Here is a 16,853-nt window from a genome sequence, read left to right as displayed (position 1 = left end):
ATACACATGCGAAGGATCTCGGCATTCTTACCAGATCCAAGTCAATAACAAGCAAAACATGCTGGGAGTTTAAACACTGCTCCCGCCTCATCAAAACAAACTGGGTACCAACCAGGTCTATGCCGAGGTCCCACACTTCTTGCCGAGGTGTGGTCCCGTTGGCCTCATGCAAAAGCAAAGTTGGGAAAACCAGGGTTCCCTTCGAAGAACATGAAGAACATGATAAGCACGATCAAAAGAAAGATAAATGCAAGATCAAAACTTGTTACAAAATCTGAGGTTTCATGCTAAGAGTTCAAAACATAGACCTGGTACCCATACAAGAAGATCATGCAAGAACAAACATAAAAACATGATTTCGGTCCCAACTTTTGGATCAAAACGAGACTTTTCTGCAAGAACACATGAAAACCATTTTCTCTTTTCAAAACCAACTTCAAATCGATGCATGACATGCAAAACGAATCCGATCATGCAATGCAGCTAGATGATCAATATCAACAATCAAAGTAGATCAAGGTTCTTATCTCAAAACTCGGATCCAACGGATCAAACCACGAAGATCAAGCTTGGAAGACCTATTCTCACTCAAGAACTTCTCTTCCTTCTCTCTAGAGCTTCTCTCTCTAAAGGCAAAGATTTGAGACAAAAATGATTTGTTTCTAGGTCTGCCGGCTGTCTTAACAATCAGCTCGGACACGTGGCGCTGCCGGGTTGGTTCAACTCAAAAAGGTGATTGATAGATAAGACAAGTCTCTGACAAAGCGTATGCAGCAAGCTCGGGTAAGACACATCGGCAATAAATGACATCGGCTCAAAATCAAGGATCCGGCAACAGGATAACAAAACATCGGCTAGGGAGGACGACGCTTGACTAAGCTGTGCCATACCTTGGCCGGGGTGTGCCACATCTCGGCCTAGGCCATACCTGCCTGCGGACAAGGTTCACTGAGTGCAAAACATCTCAGCAATAAATGCCCGAGGTGAAGGTGGGGGTCGACCAAGGTCTCAAAACAGTACTAAGTACAAGGGTTCAAAGGCGAACTAAGCTCAAGGCGACCTCGGCCACACACACACCAAGCAAAGAACAAAAACATGCAAGCAACTTTCAGCAAATCAAGGCAAGACAAAACCTTCAAAACAATATAACAAGGCAAGATCATGCATGAATGTATGCAAGCATGACAAGAGTAAGGTGAGGGTTGTTACATCCTACCCTCCTTAAAGAAGTTTGGTCCCCAAACTTAGATTACCTTGCTCTGAGGACAACTCCGGATAACGGATTCTCACATCCTCTTCCTTTTCCCACGTGGCTTCTGTGCCATAATGTTCCTTCCATTCGACCTTTACCATCGGTATCGATTTGTTTCTCAACTGTCTTACTTGTCTGTCAATAATCCTCATCGGCTTCTCCTCGTAGCCCAAATCCTTATTAACCGTGATCTCGGAATGATCAATTACATGTAGTGGATCTCGGATGTACTTTCTTAACATCGAAACATGAAACACATTGTGGACTTGGCTCAAATCTGGCGGCAAAGCAAGTCTATAGGCAACGGGGTTAATTCTCTCAAGAATTTCAAATGGTCCAATATACCGTGGTGCCAATTTGCCTTTCTTTCCAAATCTTGAAACTCCTTTCCTTGGTGAAACCTTCAGGAATACATGGTTCCCGACTTCGAATCCTACCTCATTCCTTCTCTGGTCGGCGTAGCTCTTTTGTCAGCTCTGGGCAGTTTTAATCCTCTGTTGGATAAGTTTAATCTTCTCTGTTGTCACTTGAATCAATTCGGGACCAAGCAGAGCTTTGTCTCCAACCTCGGTCCAACATATCGGCGACCTACATTTTCTTCCGTACAAGGCCTCATACGGCGCCATGCCAATGCTAGCTTGATAACTGTTGTTGTAAGCGAATTCCACTAAGGGCAAGTGTGTTCCCCAACTTCCTAGGAAGTCCAATACACAAAGTCTAAGCATATCTTCAAGTGTCTGGATTGTCCTCTCTGTCTGCCCATCCGTCTCGGGATGAAAAGCTGTACTAAATCTCAGCTCAACTCCGAAAGCTCTCTGAAGACTCTGCCAAAATCTAGAAACAAATCTAGGATCTCGGTCTGACACAATTGATATCGGCACTCCATGAAGTCTGACAATCTCGTTCACATATAACAAGGCAAGTTGATCGGCGTTGAATACAGTCTTAACAGGTAGAAAGTGTGCTGACTTAGTTAATCTATCAATAACAACCCAAATCGAATCCATACCTTTCGGTGTCTTCGGCAAACCAGTCACAAAATCCATGGAGATGTGTTCCCATTTCCACTCAGGAATCGGTAAAGGTTGAAGAAGTCCTGCCGGTCTTTGATGTTCTGCTTTCACTTGTTGACAATGCAAACACTGGGACACGAATTCGGCTATCTCTCTTTTCATATTTGGCCACCAGAAAGTCCGCTTCACATCTTGATACATTTTGTTGTTCCCTGGATGAACAGCAAACTTAGAACTGTGAGCTTCCTGCAAAATTTTCCTCTTCAACTCTGGGATGTCGGCCACACATAACCGTCCCTCAAACTTGAGTACTTGCTCTTCGATAGTATACCCTAATCTCGGCTTCGTGTCAATTTCCTCGGCTATTTTCTTGAAGAAGATATCCTCCATCTGTCTTGTCTTTACTTCATCAACAATAGTTGGCTCCACTGTTATCATGGTCAAACACGCCAAATTTCCATCTGACTTTCTGCTCAAAGCGTCGGCTACACTGTTAGCTTTACCTGGGTGATATTGAATTTGCATATCACAGTCTTTCAACAACTCAAGCCACCTTCTCTGCCTCAAATTCAATTCCTTCTGAGTGAACAGGTACTTTAAACTCTTATGATCTGTAAAAATCTGACAAGAAGCTCCATACAAATAGTGACGCCAAATCTTTAAAGCAAATACTACGGCCGCTAATTCTAAATCATGGGTAGGATAGTTCTTCTCATGGGGTTTCAACTGACGAGATGCATATGCTATAACCTTACCCTTTTGCATTAACACACAACCCAAACCCTTATGCGATGCATCACTATAGACATGAAATTCTTCATTACTTGATGGAAGTACGAGTACTGGTGCTGTAACTAACCTCGTCTTCAGTTCCTGGAAGGCTGACTCCCGATCTTTAGTCCATTCATACAGTGTCCCCTTCTTAGTCAGTTGCGTCAATGGAATTGCAATCCTTGAGAAATCTTTCACAAACTTTCTGTAATAACCTGCCAAACCCAGAAAACTACGAATCTCGGATACATTAGTCGGCCTTGGCCAATTTACTACGGCTTCAATTTTGCTAGGATCCACCGAAATACCCTCTTCATTAATCACATGACCCAAGAATGAGATAGTAGAAAGCCAAAATTCACACTTGTTAAACTTAGCATACAATTTCCGTTCTCTCAAAATCTGTAAGGCAAGTCTCAAATGATTTTCATGTTCAACTTCACTCTTGGAATAGATCAATATATCATCAACGAAAACAACTACAAACTCATCTAAATGCGGTTTGAAGACTCTGTTCATCAAATCCATAAATGCAGCAGGGGCATTGGTCACTCCAAAAGGCATTACTAAAAACTCGTAGTGGCCATATCTTGTTCGAAAAGCAGTCTTCTCAACATCTTCGGCTTTAACTTTAAGCTGATGGTAACCAGACCTAAGGTCGATCTTAGAAAAGACTCGTGCTCCTTGTAATTGGTCAAGCAGATCATCGATCCTAGGCAATGGGTACTTGTTCTTAATGGTGACCTTATTAAGTTCCCTATAATTGATGCAAAGACGGAGTGTGCCATCCTTCTTCTTAACAAATAAAACAGGTGCTCCCCATGGTGAAGTGCTCAGCCTAATAAATCCCTTATCTAACAACTCTTGCAATTGCAGTTTCAATTCTCTAAGTTCAGCTGGGGCCATCCTATAAGGCGTTTTGGAGATCGGCTGTGTTCCTGACATGATGTCAACTGTAAACTCTATTTCTCTATCGGTTAAGTGGCCAGGCAACTCGTCTGGGAAGACGTCGGGGAAATCATTAACAACTAGGATGTCGGCTAAGCTAACATTTCCATTCTGATCACTCAGTATACTACACAAGTAGCCTCGACACCCTTTCTGAATTAACTTACAGGCCTTAATGAACGAAATCAAGTAAGGTGGGGGCACTAGCCCTTTACCCTGGAAAGTAACCTCGGCTAGGTTCGGGGGTCTCAATGTGACACTTTTCGAAACACAATTAATAGATGCATGATTTGCGGCTAACCAATCCATTCCCAGTATAACATCAAAATGAATCATATCCAGGGGCATTAAATCTACTAACAGTTCGACATTCTCAATCACAACAACACACGCTCTATATATGGACACAACAATCATAGGTCTCCCAGATGGAGTAGACACAGATAATATGAAATCAAGGGGCTCTAGTTCTCTATCAATTTTCTCGGCAAACTTAGTAGATATAAACGAATGCGTAGAACCCGAATCAATCAACACATAAGCATCTTGGGAGCAAATTAGAAGTATACCTGACACCACTGCCTCAGCATTCTGAGTGTCTCCTGGTACTAACGCAAACACTCTGCCCTGTCTCATCTGTCCTTTCCCAGCATTTCCCTTCTGAACGGAACCCGAGGTATTCTCACCTTTCTTGTTGTTATCGGCCTTTGCCTTGGGGCAATCTCTCACATAATGGCCCATCTCGCCACATTCATAACAAGCTCCAGACGTCCGACGACAGATCCCGAAATGTTGTCTCCCACAGTCCGAACACGTCAGCTTAGCACTCCCTTCCTGTCTTAGGTCACTAGTACTGCCCATGTTCGTTCTCTTCTTGGTGCCCAGCTGTCCTCGGCGATTGTCATAGTTCTGCCTTTTTCGCTGGTTCTCTCCCGAGCTCTGGTATCGATTCAAATTAGCTTCGGCCTGAATGGCTTTGTCCAATACTTCGGCATAAGTCGGCATATCGAGCAAATTAACCCGGTCTTGAATTGGTCCACGAAGCCCACACTCGAACTTCCTGGCCTTCATATATTCATCGTTGGCCATGTGAGGTACAAACCTCACCAATTCAGTAAAAGCGCGATCATATTCCGCCACTGTTCTGTTGTCCTGCGTCAAGGTATGAAATTAGGTAGCCTTGCGGTTTCGAACACTTAGGGGAAAATGTTTTTTGTAGAACAACTCTAAGAATCGAGTCCAGGTCAGATCTGGGTTGCTCTCTCTCACCATCATCCACCACCTACGAGCGTCATCATCTAATGTGAATGCTGCCAACGTCACTTTCTGAGCGTCGGTGCTAGGGAAGATCTCGCATAACTTTTCCATTTCTAAAACCCATGCCTCAGCCTTCATCGGCTCTATACCCCCAGAGAATCTTGGTGGTTTCATTTTCTTGAACTCCCGAATCAAAGCTATCGTGCCATCCCCATATAAGGCTGGCTGCGGGGGAACTTGCGGCACTAGAGGGGGTGGAGGCGGAACTACATTTCGGCCGTTGGTCTGCTCGGCCTGAGTCGACGTAGCACTGGCGAACTGCTGTCTTGTTTGCCTCAACTCGCGGGCCAAACCTTCAACTAGTCTTTCCAGTCTATCCATTCTGTATTCGGGCTGATCCCGGCCAATTGGAGGTCTACCTCTCCTCATGATACTATGAGCGTGCAAAGTATGACTTTAAAACAAATAAACAAATAACCCCGTAGGCAAGCAACAAATAAGCATATCAAGACAATGCACACCTCACTCAAACAACAAATACCAAGGTGCAACCCTAACATCTTCTTAAGGGAAATCCTATGCTCTTTAGGACTCAAGTGTGTGATTAACGTATACTGAGGAACTTGTGCTCTGATACCATTCTGTCACGACCCCAAACCGCCCCTAGTAGTTTGGTGCCGTGATGGCCAGTAATCCGTAATTATCGAAGGCCAACTTTCAAAAACTTAACACAATCAGAGTATGATAATCGGGGCTCACAAATGCGGAAGCAATAATCCAAAATACGAGTAGTCCATAAGAGCTGTGCGTAGATCAAATGTAGTGCCAAACATTTCCAATTAACTTTACAACTTGAATACAACAAAGCAGAATATGTGTTACATCTTGATCAAAAGGCTTCTCGAGCCGACATACACAAAATACAGCAAATACAAGCCAAGAAGCATGATTTTCAAGATTCGCCGACATGAAATAAATGGCATCGCCGACGTGAATACAAAAACAAAGCCGACATAATCATGAATCCAAATAAGCTTTCAAAAACAGTTTAGGCATCGCCGACGTCCTGCCCATCACCTACATATATATAGAGAGGGGTGAGCACAAATACTCAGTGAATGGTACTAGAAATAAAGGTTTTGCATGAATATAGCCGAGATTCCTCCAAAGCAAAACACATCAAAATCTATCAAAACAAGGGATGAACCGTATTCATCAAGTCAAGGTCACAAGTCTCAAGGGATGCTTACTTACATCGGCAAAACAAGGGATGAACCGTATTCATCAATCAAATCTTACAAGTATCAAGGGATGCTTACTGACATTGGCAAAACAAGGGATGAACCGTATTCATCAATCAAATCTTACAAGTATCAAGGGATGCTTACTGACATCGGCAAAACAAGGGATGAACCGTATTCATCAATCAAATCTTACAAGTATCAAGGGATGCTTACTGACATCGGCGAAGCACATCAAGCTCATCAAAATAAGGACTGTACGATCCGTAATCGTTTATTCAAAAGTACTGCGAAAGTTTAGAGTCCTCCAGCACAAGGGACTTGTGTTACTTAGGCCCGTAGCCCGATTCAACAATATAGTCTTTCCAAGAAAGGACCGTATCCTTTTATACTTAGGGCTGCGAAAGTTTAGAGTCCTCCAGCACAAGGGACTTGTGTTACTTAGGCCCGTAGCCCGATTTAACAATATAGTCTTTCCAAGAAAGGACCGTATCCTTTTATACTTAGGGCTGTGAAAGTTTAGAGTCCTCCAGCACAAGGGACTTGTGTTACTTAGGCCCGTAGCCCGATTTAACAATATAGTCTTTCCAAGAAAGGACCGTATCTTTTTATACTTAGTGCTGTGAAAGTTTAGAGTCCTCCAGGACGAGGGACTTTTTCACTTGGTACTGCGAAAGTTTAGAGTCCTCCGGTACAAGGGACTTTTCAAGAATGACATCGAAACAAGGCTTAAACTTGATACATCAAAACAGGGCTATTCATTCATGCTTAGTAAATACTTTCGTCAAAAACAAAACAAAGCAAGATTTGTCAAAAACAAGTGTAACATAGCTTTATTAGAAATACCACTCACCTATCTCTTCAGGTGTAGGCTCAAAGCAAGGGTCAAGGTCCTACAAACACATGGTAATCACATTCTCAAAACAAGCCTCATATACACATGCGAAGGATCTCGGCATTCTTACCAGATCCAAGTCAATAACAAGCAAAACATGCTGGGAGTTTAAACACTGCTCCCGCCTCATCAAAACAAACTGGGTACCAACCAGGTCTATGCCGAGGTCCCACACTTCTTGCCGAGGTGTGGTCCCGTTGGCCTCATGCAAAAGCAAAGTTGGGAAAACCAGGGTTCCCTTCGAAGAACATGAAGAACATGATAAGCACGATCAAAAGAAAGATAAATGCAAGATCAAAACTTGTTACAAAATCTGAGGTTTCATGCTAAGAGTTCAAAACATGGACCTGGTACCCATACAAGAAGATCATGCAAGAACAAACATAAAAACATGATTTCGGTCCCAACTTTTGGATCAAAACGAGACTTTTCTGCAAGAACACATGAAAACCATTTTCTCTTTTCAAAACCAACTTCAAATCGATGCATGACATGCAAAACGAATCCGATCATGCAATGCAGCTAGATGATCAATATCAACAATCAAAGTAGATCAAGGTTCTTACCTCAAAACTCGGATCCAACGGATCAAACCACGAAGATCAAGCTTGGAAGACCTATTCTCACTCAAGAACTTCTCTTCCTTCTCTCTAGAGCTTCTCTCTCTAAAGGCAAAGATTTGAGACAAAAATGATTTGTTTCTAGGTCTGTCGGCTTTCTTAACAATCAGCTCGGACACGTGGCGCTGCCGGGTTGGTTCAACTCAAAAAGGTGATTGATAGATAAGACAAGTCTCTGACAAAGCGTATGCAGCAAGCTCGGGTAAGACACATCGGCAATAAATGACATCGGCTCAAAATCAAGGATCCGGCAACAGGATAACAAAACATCGGCTAGGGAGGACGACGCTTGACTAAGCTGTGCCACACCTTGGCCGGGGTGTGCCACATCTCGGCCTAGGCCATACCTGCCTGCGGACAAGGTTCACTGAGTGCAAAACATCTCGGCAATAAATGCTCGAGGTGAAGGTGGGGGTCGACCAAGGTCTCAAAACAGTACTAAGTACAAGGGTTCAAAGGCCAACTAAGCTCAAGGCGACCTCGGCCACACACACACACCAAGCAAAGAACAAAAACATGCAAACAACTTTAAGCAAATCAAGGCAAGACAAAACCTTCAATACAATATAACAAGGCAAGATCATGCATGAATGTATGCAAGCATGACAAGAGTAAGGTGAGGGTTGTTACAGATTAGGCTGAATCATTTTCAGTTTGATTAATTCACTGGTTTAACTGCGGTTTTAGCTGTTTTTATCAAAATAAATTTTTTAGGTTTGTTTGATTTGAAATAAATTAAGATTGACCTGATTAAAAATTGAACGACTGAAATTGTTTGATTAAAAATGAACTTCCCGTCCAAACAACTGTTAACTTTTATTTTACAATCCCACATTAAGAAAATGAGGAAAAAATGAGTTGTTTCACTATATAAATCTCATACTCCCTTTTAATATTGTAGTGTTGTGTATGTTTCAGTTCAAGATAGTTTAAATTTTAAAATTAAAATAAAATTTAAAAGTTTTAACTAATTAATTTTTGTATAAGTTGGTTGGTCTTTTGACCTAGCCCATAGGGTGAACCGTTTTCGGTTTGACTGATTCGCTGGGTTTAATCGCAATTTTAGCAGTTTTATCAAAATATATTAGTTAGATTTGTTTGATTCGAAATAAATTAAAGATTGACCTAATTAAATATTAAACGACTGGAATTGCTTGATTCGAAATAAACTTCCTACCCAAATAATTGTTAACTTTCATTTTACACAATCCCACATCGGGGAAAGAAGAAAAAATTGAGTTATTTCACTTATATTATATAAGAAAAATGGGTTTTTTAGAGAGAAGCTTTCTAGGAGCTCCAAACCCTCATTTTAAAATTATTAAATTTTCTTAATTTTAAACAATTAAGAAAATTGCCATTTACTAGCTTCCATTTAACTTTTATCTTACAATCCCATATCGAAAAAAGAAGAAAAAAGTGAATTGTTGTACTTACATAAAGTGAATTTTATGCTTCCATTTATATAAATTATCGAATTTTCTTAATTTTTAACAATTAAGAAAATCCCCATTGGCTAACTTCCACTTAACTTTTATTTTACAATCCCACATCAAGAAAAGAAGAAAAAAGCAAATTATTTTATATAAAGTGAATCTTATGCTTCCATTTATATAAGAAAAATGAGATTTTTAATGAGAAACCTTATGATCAATATCTCATACTAATTTTTTTGATTTTCTTAATTTTAAATAATTAAGAAAATCCCCATTGACTAACTTCCATTTAACTTTTATTTAACAATTCTACATAGGGGTTTTGATTTTAAAAATAATTTTATATAAGATTTTGAAACTCTTATAATATCTCTCCTTAAAAGTATTCTTTTGTAAAATATACAGATATATTAATAATCTCGACGTCACTCTTACTTCTCCTTAATACAAAAATTATGAGGTAATTATGATCATTTTAAATTTGTATTAAAAACTTATAAGGGATAGACTATTCTAATTTTAAATTTATATTGTGCCAATTTTATATTTAAATTAATAGGTTACTTTCCATATTTAGTGACAGTTTAAATTTTAATAAAAAAAAAATTAAAAGTTTTAATTAATTAATTTTTTGTGTAAGTTAGTTATTTTTTTGACCTAATTGATTAAGCTAAACCGTTTTAAGTTTGAATGATTTGTTCATTTAACCGTGATTTTAACGGTTTTATATGTTACGATGATTTATTCTTACTCATTAAATGTTTAAAATTTCTTTAATTATTTCCCTTTCAAAAACCAATATGACAATTTTTTTAAATTAATATATTTTTATTCTAAAATAGTGAAGTATTAGAACTATGTCATTTTTTTTTTATAACAAAGCATAATTTTAATTATTAATTATCAATACAACAATTTTAATCTATCTATGCTATATATTACAATGAAGAAACATTTGAAACAAAATTCTTAAACTTATATATAAAATATTATTTACGAGAGACAAAATATAAAAAAAATTAAATATAATTATCCTATTTTAATAAATAATATATTATTTTATCTCATGCATAGTACGGGTAATATGCTAGTTAGTCAGAATAAAAGAAAGTAATAATGAAATTAATGTTATAATATGTACTCAGCTTAAGTGGCATAAGTTCTCTTATCTTAAACTCATGATGATCATGGGTTCAAATCCTACCCACCTCTTTATTTAGTTTTTTATAAATAAAAAACACTATTTATATAAAATACAATCACGTGGCATAAGGAGAATAAGGTTTCACTACACCAACTATTTATATAAAATACTACCACATGGTATGAGGATCTTTGTGTATTTTTTATAAATAAAAAACACTATTTATATAAAACACTGCCACGTGGCATAAAGAGAGTAAGGTTTCATTACACTAATTGAGACCTTCACTTAATAATAGTATAGATAGGGGTGTAAATTTGGCCCGGCCCGGCTCGGTTCGGCCCATGTTGGGCCTCGCAGGCTCCCATCAAAGTTCGGGCCGGGGCTGGGCCACGGGCTAGAAAAGTAGGCCCAAAACCTAGGGGGTATTCGGGCCATGGGCGGGCTGGTGGGTCGGGACTGAATATTTTTTTAAAATTTTTTCTACCAAAATTTTATTATTTTTTACTAAAAAAGACACTGGGCCTCGGGCAAGCCAGACTTCAAAATGATGGCCCAGGCCCAGGGTCTTGGGCTGGGTTCGGACTTGGGCTGAAACAAACCTAAACGGGCTAGGCCCACTCCGAGTTGCGGGCAAGCTTCGAGCCGCCCACGGGCCGCGTGCCATTTTTACACTCCTGTATAGATAGAAGATAGTTTTGTAATTTGGGATGATTTGTAATTTTTTGGTAAATGAATGGATGAATGTGAAAGAAAACGTGACTGATTGATGTGGATGATGCAAAAGAGGAGAGAGAGAAAAAAATGATTAATTGATGTGTAGAATGTGAGAGAAGAAAAGAGAAGATAGAAAATTTGATTAAAAACAATTTTGAAAAAATTATAAAACCAAACAATTTTTGATTTTGAGAGCCCAAAAATTGATTTGAGCATGAAACAAGCCCTAAGAAATTCATTTTTTTTTTTTTCAATCAAGGCCCAGCCAAATAATCTCTGTCCAAAAGTCTTCAATTGTAAAAATTGAGAAAAATATTATTTATCAACAGGCCCAGAAAAGAATTTTATTCTTTGACTAATGATACATAATAAAAAATTTAAAAAAAAAAAAGAAAAGAAGGAAAAACCCTCCTTTTCTGAAGGATCAACAAATAAAAACTTCATATTCAAAGCTCAACTAAAAAAATAATTATCCAAAAGTGATCCCAATATTAACACTTAGAATTTTAATTGCAAGGATGACAAATTGTGACAGTGATTCATGTATTTTGGTTTTTGTGTTTTTGATTATTATAATTTCAATTGACTCGATTTTGATTATGAATTTATGATTTTGTTTTAATTTAATCCAATTGATTACAACTCTTAATATTACTTTAAGAAAAATATGCATATAAGTAGTATGTGTCATATTTTTTAGAGTAAAATTATAAATTTACTAAACTCAGTAAGTTATCTCAACCAATTTAGTAATTATTTTCAGTCAAAAACATTAACGATATTATCAATTGGATCAAATTGACACAAAATTTAAACTTTAAGGGTCAAAATTGTATCAGTTAAAAGTGTAAGAAACAAAATAACATAAGGGGCAAAATGTAAAGACCACCGGTATAATTTACCCTTACAAGAATTAAACATATAATTTTCATAAAATATTTCATAATATAAAAATTAATAAAAGTTATTTAAATATTAAAAAAACCTAATTTGCCTTGACCTCATGAAAGGTTGGGCACATCAATTCAACATCCCCCAAACCTATCAAAAGAAATGGCAGGTAGCCTTTTGAGTTTGGTCGGAAAACATTTTTTTTAAAATATTTTTTTGTATTTTTTGGTATTTGAAATAGTAGAAAACAAAAGTTGATGAAAAATATTTTCTATGGTTAACAGAAAATAAGTCCATATGGACAGGAAATATTTTTTACTTTAAAAAGGTAGAAAATATTTTCCGGACTAAAATCTTACCAATGCCTTCACACTACCACCATCACCTCACCTCCACCACCACACCATGATCACCACGGCCACAACTACTGCCACCATTACCGTCGTCAATGCCCCACCACCATGCCACCACCTCTACCTCCACCTTTGTTTCACCACCACCACCACCACCACAACCACCACTACCAGTAAATATAGAAAAATGTTTTCTCTAGAAAAATTTTTCTGAAATTTTTTTTCTGTACAAAATATTTTCCGCCCAAACAAACGGAGTATAAGGTCACAACCTAATCAGTTTCATTTTCCTTAATTTTTAAACTTTAATCCATATTATTCCATTAATGCATCTTAAAAAAAAAAAAAAAAAAAAAAAAAAACTAACCAAAAAAATTAGAACTTGATGCATTTCATAAATTTTTTTAAAAATAATTCTTTTGTGTTATTAATTTTGATTGGTATTAACGTTAGGGATCAAAGTGTAACAAATCACATAATTTGAGAACAAATATGGAACAATTAAGAATTGGGACTAAAATATAGTATTTTTTTTATCAGCAAAAAAGAAACTTTATTAATGAATGAGTGAAGTACAAAGTTCAAACACATTACATCAAAAAAGGAAAGAGAAGTGCAAAGGCATCACAATGAGCTAAATCATCCCAACTAGGTTGGCACTAAAGAGCCCATCCTATCATTTGCTAGCACCCCCAGAGTCGGTGAGAAACCAACAAGAAAGCAAACCAAACACCACACCAGCAGAACATAACCTATGTCACACCCCAAATCCGGGCATGACCGGCCGTGGCCCACAGGGACTTAGTCCAAGGCACACGTAAGCCTAAACACGAATCCAATCACATTGAACAATTGAACAATAGTCCAATAATAAATAGCCAAAACTCAATCCAGACATGTCACAATTATAAATGGCAAAATCAACCGTAATAAAAAACCATCCAAACTTATGGGATATAAACAACCCACATATCAAAAATAATCCTAAATGAACTTCGATAAGAATAAATATAAATATGCACAAACTTGACATAACACTCTAAACTAAGGAATGCCCTAGAGGTCCATGCAATTGAGTCCCCGCTATGCCATGAGTCCACTCTAAGTCCTTCTAACACCTGGAAATGGTAAACAACTAAGTCAGCTGATAGCTCAGTGAGTAGCAACATGGATAGTAAATACAGTTTTGAAAACAGGGTTCAATTCCAAAATAAGATATATATCACAGAAACTAGATTGACATACAGTTTGGTAAATACAATCTGTTTCAAAAAGAAGGTTCCACAATTCAATACTTAAAATACTCATGTCTCGCAAGAACATGATAAACGACATTTGCCACTTAAAACAGATTATAACATGAACACCAATAATTTTCTGGGTACCAATAAAAACAAATAATCTGCCACACAGTTCTCAAGGCTATAAGCCCCGTTGGATCCAATACCGAGCTAAGAGTCATCCTCAGGGTGGCACCTGGGCCTTTTCTCAAAGACGATCCGATTGAAGGTCACCTAGTTGTTTTTAAAGGTCTTTTCCTTACAATCGTTGAGCACTAGAGTCATCACGGCCCAACTCGGATCTGTTCCCTAGTGGCCAAAGTCACCACACACAGTGGAATAATTTCCCTGGACTAAATACACACATGGTCCCAATAATCAATACACATCAGTTTTGCAAAACATGGTAGTTCATCATTATAAACATGAGACCAAAACAAATAGTTTACAGTATGCCAAGTTCACACATGTTTCGGAAATAATTTGATTCAATTAATAATATAATAATTTATCAAAACAGTTTAGTCTTAAAACAACAATTTAATTTTCCAACAGTTCAGGGTAGGGGAACATTTATAAAAATACGTAGCATGAAACTACTCACCTGAAACGAAATGATATAATCCTTGAATCGAATAGAGTGTAAAAGTCCAACTAGTGCCCTGAACGAAGTATAAAAAAAAAAACTACACGTCACAACTAATTTAAAATACTACAAAATAGGAACTAAGTAACCTCAACTAAAGCGCACTAACACGGCTCAACCCAACTCACCGTTACTCTTAAATATTAGCTAAGTTCATGTTCTTCAATGTTTAAAATCACCCAAGACATGGGTTCCGGTCAAAACTTAATTAATTGTGACTTTAAGATAAAATAGAATTTCAAACAAGCCTTCCCAACCTATTCGCTAACTTTGAAAATTACAAAACGCACTCCAAGCTATTCGAAAAATTCCAATAACCTCCAGATATGATCTAATATATCCTAAGTTTCAAACCCAATTGGTTTCACTTGATTTGCTTATCAAAATAATTATCTACAATTTATTATATCCAAACAGGTTGTTTTCTGCAGCACTTTAAAGAAATTGACGGTTCTCTTAATATACACGAGCAATCAATGCAAGGCCAAAAACGTACGAAACTAGACTCGTAACCGGTTCTAATGACACTAATTTGATAATTTTTGGATTTATACCCAAAGAGAACAACACTCCCGAATTTACTGTTTCGGACTGGTTTCCTGGACAGATTTGAATACCTCAATTTATATGGATTTCGACTCCCAAAAATTATGAAAAAAATCAGATATGCAATTCAATATGTAATTGATCTACTGTAAAAATTTCAGATTAAAATTCATCCGTTTGATATGGTTTCTTGATTTTTAAAGTTTACGATTCGGTGCAGAATTTTTGAACTAAGAATTACACCCATTCTTTACACATAAATTTAGCTCCTCAGATTTCTTAATAGTGTATACATATATATACAAAACACATAAACCTACAACCTCTCCATGAATGAATAAAATAATTATAGAATAAGGATGAAGAACAAAGAAAGAAGAGAAGAAAACCTAGGAGGGCTAACCTTTGATGATCACACACAACACAATACACCCAAAAGTTCTTTGATTGCAACATCTTCTTCTTCTTTTTCCTTCTCTCTAACCCTCTCCCGTGGCTGATGTGTTGTTGCCCTATGTGGTGAACAAATAATAGAGTAGGGTTTGTGTTTATTTTATTTTATACTAGTGGTGGGCACACATAGGTCAAATAAATAGATAAATATACAAAACATATGCATAAGTTACATGTAACTCAAATGGTAAGAGTTTTATATATTAACCTTGTAGTCTAGAGTTCAAGTCACACCCTCCTCTCTCTCTATTTATTTTTTTTTTTCCTAATAAACCTTACCTCTAAATTAAAGACTTTCACCATAAATTTAATTTCGGTTTAAAAATTAATTAAAAGATCCTCCAATAATATTTAATTTGCACCTTAGAATTCACCACCAAAATATTTAAGATTGTAATATTATTATTTAATTATTTACTTAATTTTTATATTCGGATTCTCACAACCTAGCCCATCACAGACCTAAAAAATAGTCATTGAAACAGACATAACAAAATAGACCAACATAACAAAAACCAGGTACCAACAGAGCTAAATCATCACAATGAGCTAAAGCATGCTCAGATTCCAGTAAACACTGACTCTAGCTTGCAGCTTGTAACCTAGCCCATCACACATAGCCCAGAATGAACCACAACAGCAGCCAAAACCAATTCATAATGTATACTTGAACCTTAGCTTAGATCACACACAGACAGAGCACAACCAAGGAGCAATAACCCCAAAATTCAGCCCAGAATCACCCAACATACCCCTAGCAGCAAAACAGATCACCCACAAAACAGACAAACTATGATGGCCGGGTTCCTTCCCTTTCCCTTTCTTTCCTTCTTCGCTTCGTCCTCTATTTGCCTTTATTAGATTTGAAATGTCTGGGATGGTTCCCCAGGTTAAAATTCTAGTTCTTGTTTTGTCAGTGTTGAATTTCGCTTGTTCCGAAGGGCGTACGGGTGAGTCCGGAGTGCCGGGAGCGAAGCAGAAAATTTTGGTGGCTGGGCTTGGGCCGTACTTACGGGGCCCTAGGTCGCACGTGCTGGGCTGGGCCGCATGAGCGGTGGGCTAGGCTGCTCAAGCAGTGGAGGCTTAGACCCAGAAAATTCGATTCTGCCTAGAGCGCACGAGCGGAGAAAATGGACCGCACGAGCGGTCAAGGTGGGGCGCTCGAGCGGTGGAGAAGGTCGCATGAGCGGCCAACTGGGCAGTCCGTGCCCTGTTTTCTTATAACGTTTTGGTCAGAATATCTCACCCATAATACACATATCTCTCTCACTCTAAACCCTATATTTTTCTCCCTTCTCTTTAGAAAACTTCCTCAAGCCTCAAAACACTTTGATTTTACAAATTTTTGGACCAAGATCCCTATCTCCTTCCTTCAAATCTTGAAGATCCA

At 37.9% G+C, this 16,853-nt stretch overlaps 1 long non-coding RNA gene across 1 annotated transcript; it reads right to left on the bottom strand.

Annotated features, from left to right (window-relative positions):
• Positions 1-13,065: 13,065 nt before the first annotated feature.
• Positions 13,066-15,542, bottom strand: LOC145814435 (uncharacterized). Its single transcript, XR_014357757.1, has 3 exons — positions 15,414-15,542; positions 14,423-14,480; positions 13,066-13,656 (listed from the first exon to the last, which is right to left on the bottom strand). It is a non-coding gene; the product is annotated as an uncharacterized LOC145814435 (long non-coding RNA).
• Between the last annotated feature and the right edge of the window lie 1,311 nt (positions 15,543-16,853).

Source organism: Camellia sinensis, unplaced genomic scaffold (assembly GCF_055761805.1).
Source record: "Camellia sinensis isolate YWXY unplaced genomic scaffold, ASM5576180v1 Unanchor10, whole genome shotgun sequence".
NCBI lineage: Eukaryota > Viridiplantae > Streptophyta > Magnoliopsida > Ericales > Theaceae > Camellia > Camellia sinensis.
This window is presented reverse-complemented; position numbering and strand designations above follow the sequence as displayed.